This window comes from Ipomoea triloba, chromosome 5 (assembly GCF_003576645.1).
Source record: "Ipomoea triloba cultivar NCNSP0323 chromosome 5, ASM357664v1".
Lineage (NCBI taxonomy): Eukaryota > Viridiplantae > Streptophyta > Magnoliopsida > Solanales > Convolvulaceae > Ipomoea > Ipomoea triloba.
The window spans coordinates 17,772,315-17,777,955 of NC_044920.1; positions in this window are offsets into that span (position 1 = coordinate 17,772,315).

The window sequence follows — 5,641 nt, forward strand, 5'->3', positions numbered from 1 at the left end:
AAGCCCCGAGGCCGCGCTCACAAGCGGATGCAGTACAACCGCCGCTTCGTCACCGCCGGTAACTTTATCATCTTGCTTTTCATATTCACTCGCGTTTCCATTTAAAACTATTTTATGGCGTTTAGGGTATGTGTATGTGTTTCATGATGCGTCCATATGTTCTTGGTAGTGTTCTGTGTAGTTTTTGTGTTTTATGTTGGAATCACAATCGTTTAGGCTTCCTGTTATAATGCAATTCTATGGTTGTTAATGAGTTAATAACAGTGGCAATGTCACTTTTAGTCCTGAACATTCAATATTTATCCACTTATTTTCTTTCAATGTTCGAATTTAACCACCCGTGGCCCTTAGTTTAAGTGAAGTTAGGACCAGGATGCTTAAAGAAGGACTATTGTGGTTAATTGAATGACCTGGGTGGTTAAATTTGAAATTTGAAGGACCACTTGTGCTTAAATTTGAAAGTTTTAGGACTAAATGTGGCGGTGCGACTATACTAGGAGAACCCCATCTAGTATTAATGCAATGTTAATCTATACCTCTTCAATTTTCTAGTGTCTTTTTCTCTAACATTTGCAGTGGGCTAGTGGCATCCTAAGAACTTTTACTTTAGCCAGGCTTGAGAGCTAGTGCTGCCTTTATCATTCCTATGAGATCTGAAACCTCCATACTGATTCTTGCTGTATTTTTGTGTTTTTCAGTCAAAATACTTAGCATTTTGATGGTGCATTCAATGGGACCTTTATTTGCTGGCATTATCTTTCTGTTGTTTTGTGAAAGTTTCAATCTTGCTTGCTGTAATGCCTTAATAACTGTTTTGCTGCTTGTTATGTCCAAAGTTTTGAAAAACTATGCTTTGGTTATGTTATTTTTGAACTGACATTACTTGAAATTTGATCTAAAAGCATCAATAGACAACTTGTCATTGGAAAGTGGTATTATATGCTCCCTCTCTCCCATTTTACTTGTTTACTATTTCATTAATCAAATCAACTTTTTTTCTTTCCTTATTTTCTTTATTAGTTTTTTAATTATTTTTAAATTTAATTTTGTGTGTGTTTATTGTACTTTTAATGTAGCTTTTAAATATATAAATTATTGATAGGTTTAACTGTGTACATCATGGAGAATAAGATCTTCGAGCATCTATTGATTATATTTACTATTTTTTAATTTGTTTCGATTGATTCTGCTTTTAAGTGTGCCATTTTTCTGATGCATTGGTTGTAATGTCTGCAGTTGTTGGCTTTGGAAAGAAGAGAGGACCAAACTCATCTGAGAAGTAGATGAAGTAATTGACAATGGTTGTGTTGAGGGTGCACGAGTTTTGAATTAGGATGGTTAGTTTTTAACATTATAGCACTATGGATTGTTTTAGTAAACTACATATTTCCGGATTTTGGTGATTTGTGTTGAACTCAATTTTATTGTGATTAAGTCACAGATTTGTTCTAATGAATACTGTTTAGGTGCCTGAAGAATGTGGGTTTTTCATACTTTGCAGTCTAAAGCTTTTTGCAACTGCAAGAGCACATAATATCTACTTTCACAGTTGCAGAAACAGTAGTATTGGTTCTATGCTGACAAAGTGTTGATTTATCAAGAGCATAACAAGATATCTAGTATCAGTTAACTTTATTTAATTTGACTATAGTTAACTCCACTGTTAGTATAGTGGCAATTTTAGGCACAACTTTTGGTTCTTTAGTCTTTAATAATGAACTAAATTAGTACTCCGTAATAAATAGCTAGACATCTCCATCAAAATATACATACTTTAGCTCTGGGATCATAGTTGGCAATGTGGACCATTGTATAGTTTCAGTTCTAGAATACAAGTTTATTTTTAGTTACTATAGATTCACTTTTATATATTACACTAAAAATGAATATGTATAAAAATCATGTTTGCAAAAATTGCGCTTAGGCGTCGATTACTTGATGCTAGGTGGCACTTGGTCGCATCAAAGAACGTTGGAATCGGCCATCTCTGTTGTCGGTCGACTAGGCGACCAGCTAGGTGGCGCTTAGACCGCCTAGTTGGTTGAGCAATGTTAAGCGGTCCTTTTTTTTAAGAAAACCAATCAATTGCTCTCCCTCTGCCCTCTTCTTGTACCTCGCCAATATCCCAAGATCTCAGCTTTACTTTGGGAACCATCGGAATACATACTCACAGTTTGCATCATCCTTGTCGGAATTTCAAGATTCTTCCCAACTAGAGGTGGTGGTGGTGGGATTAGAAGAGCAACCCAAATACAAGAGGCGAAGGCAGTGGCGGGTATGAAGGCGGCAACATTGGTGGTGGAGGAAGGACCAGGCATAGCTGAAGGGGACTCCGTCGCAGCCACGGTTTGGGCGGCGAAGAGTGCCAACAAAACCACCACGAGAGCGATCAGCGACAGAGAGTGCCAACAAAATCGCTGTTTTGACTTCGTCGCAGCCACGGTTTGGGCGGCGAAGAGTGCTAACAAAACCACCACGAGAGCGATCAACGACAGAGAGTGCCAACAAAATCGCTGTTTTGACTCCATCGCAGCCACGGTTTGGGCGGCGGTGAGTGCCAACAAAGCCACCACGAGAGCGGTTAGCGGCAGAGAGTGCCAACAAAACCACCACAAGAGCGGTTAACGGCGAACAGGGCCTTCATCTTCATTGCCTCCATCTTTTATATAAATTTGGAGAATATATATTATTTAGGATTTGTGAAGATCAAGAGTGTTCATTGCCTCCACCCCACCATCGGTTATAATATAAAAATAAATAAATAAATCTCGGGTGTCCGGGAGCGCCTAGCGATTTTTTCAACATTGATCAAAATATAATAAACCTATTAAAAATGAACATGAAGTATAGTAAAAAGAGCAAATACCAATTTTAGTCCCACGACTATTAGCAAAATGACAATTTTGGTTCACATGTTTAATTTCTACCAATTTTGGTCCCACAACTATTATTTTAGTACCAATTTTCATCCACGACTATTGTTTTAGTGCCAAAATTCATCGCGCCGGTCACCCATTCGTTTAAAACGTGCAAAAATCTAAAATTATTAAGGGTATTTTCAACTTAATATACCAATTTGACCATGAATAAATGGATTTAAGTCCTAAGATCGATCAAAATTCGCAGTTTTCGTTCTCATTTTACAGTAATTTGATAAGGAGAACTGTGAGTTGTGATCGATCTTAGGGCTTAAATCTCTTTATTCATGCTCAATTTGGGATATTGAGTTGAAAAAGGACGAAAATGCCTTTAAAAATTTTAAATTTCGGCACGTATTAAATGGATGAGGGACTGCCGCGATAAATTTTGGCACTAAAACGGTAGTCGTAGAGGACCAAAATTGGTACTAAAACAATAATTGTGGGACTAAAATTGGTAGAAATTAAACATGTGGACGAAAATTGTCATTTTGCTAATAGTCGTGTGACCAAAATTGGTATTTGCTCATAGTAAAAGTGAACATGTAGCACACTAAATATGATCATATATGTCAGTGAGTTTTTTTAATTAATTTCAGTGTTGCAAAAATCTCGCCTAGGTGCTAGGTGTCGGTCGATCGCCTAGCGTATCACCTTAAATGGTGATCTAGGCAGCTGGCCGGCTAGGCGACCGCCTAAGTTTCGCCTAGGCATCGACTAAACCTCCTAGTCGGCCAATTAACTATTGTTCCTTTTTTTTTAATGAATTATTTCACTCAAAACAACATTGTTTTGAGCGAAATAACATTAAATTATACAAACTCTAGATATTTTTTAAGTTAATATTTAATATTTTAGTATTAACTATTAAAGTATTATATAATTTATAATTATTAATCTTTGAAAAATTGAAAATACTATTAAAAATTTTTAAAAATAAAATAAAAAAAATACACTAGCGTCTAAGCGCCGATTAATCCCCACCTAAGCGTCCTAGGCGCTAGGTGCTCCCCGAGCACCCAAGGAGCTCCTAGCGATTTTTTCAACCATGATTAATTTGGAAATGCATTTTCGAACTTTTTCTTCATTAGCAAATGACCCAATTTTTTTCAGAAACTTTGATTTATTAAGAAATGATCTGAAAACAACATTTCCGAATGAATTCCGAAGACGAAACACTTCCAAAACAGGGAAACGTTACATTTTTGAAGTTTCCATCATAGGACTATATTCAATTATCTTTATGAGTCAAAAATAAATTTGTTTCATGTTGAGACTTGAAAAGTGAGCTAGGGGCTACGACGAACTTGGTCTTCTACTTGATAATTAGTTTATTTTTAAAATTTTTTAATGCTATGGTATTTCTTACTCCGTAGTATATAATTTTATTTATATTAGGGTGTCTTTGGTTAATGGGGTTAGAAACAATAAATGAGAATGAAAGTTATACATTGGTTAACAACTTTTTAAAATACAGGTATAGGATTTTTTAAAAGGTAAGTATAGGATTTGATTACCCTTATAATTATAAAACTCATTACCTAATTAAAATGAGGTATTATTCCATTAATTCAACCTTATCCCTCCTCATTCTATTGCCTCCTCACTTCATCGTCTTTCTTACTGCATTGCTTACTCACTTCATCGTCATTCAAATCAATTGTATTGATTTTTTGGTTTTGTATATTTAGAACCTTTATTCTAATTATAAAGTCATACGTAACCAAACATTAATATTAGTAATCATTCCAATTCCATCATACTACTAAGCATGCAAAATACTTTTACCTATTTCAATTACCAAACCAAGTATTTGATTCTCAATTTGATTATGACTCCCATGTTCAAACTAAACACACCGATTGAGAGTATTTTCATTATTTCATATGTCAACCTGATTCAGGAAAGAGTTTGGTTTCTTTTATGAGAAGTTTGGGGTTGAAAACTTTATGAATGGACTCAACAAATATAAATAGCATGTATTAACTGTTCAATTGTTGTCTGTTTCAAGAGAATTTAGTTGCGGAGGTATTTAGGCAAATTCTCATATGATCTGTGATATATATGTGCGTTTTTTATAAGTTACATTTTTTTTACATAAGTATTATAATTTTCATCACAAATAAAAACTCTTAATATTACATTTTAATTTAACAAGTATTACATTTTTTTTCATTAAAAGTATCACATTTTTCGTCATAAGTATACGTTTTCTACTATAAGTAACAATTAAATAATTTATCCATAATTAGAACTGCATTTTTTTCTCATAAGTAACTATTCATCCCTAAATATAAATTTTAATTTAAAAGTATTATTTTTCCTCAAAAGTATTACTCCGTACAATTTTCCTTATAAGTATAACATTTCAATCATGACCCGACTTGTTTCACAGATAAGGATCCATGAAACAATATCACGAGAGTGTCACTCATTTATTTATTTATTGTAATTTGGTGCCTCAAATGTGTGTGTGTGTGTGTATATGGATGAGATTTGGTGCGAAGAATTTCCCAGGTAAACATGCAGTGAGATTTGAGCCGTTGATCAAATCTAGATCAACGACTCAAATCAATGAAAATAAATAAATAAATAAAAACGAGTCGTAGAAGGAAGAAGCAAAGTGTAAATTCTTGAGTTTTTCCTGCCAATAAGCCTAATACATTTAACTGTTTCCTAAGGTTTTCAAAAAAAAAAAAAAAAAAAAAAAAAAAAAAAAAAAA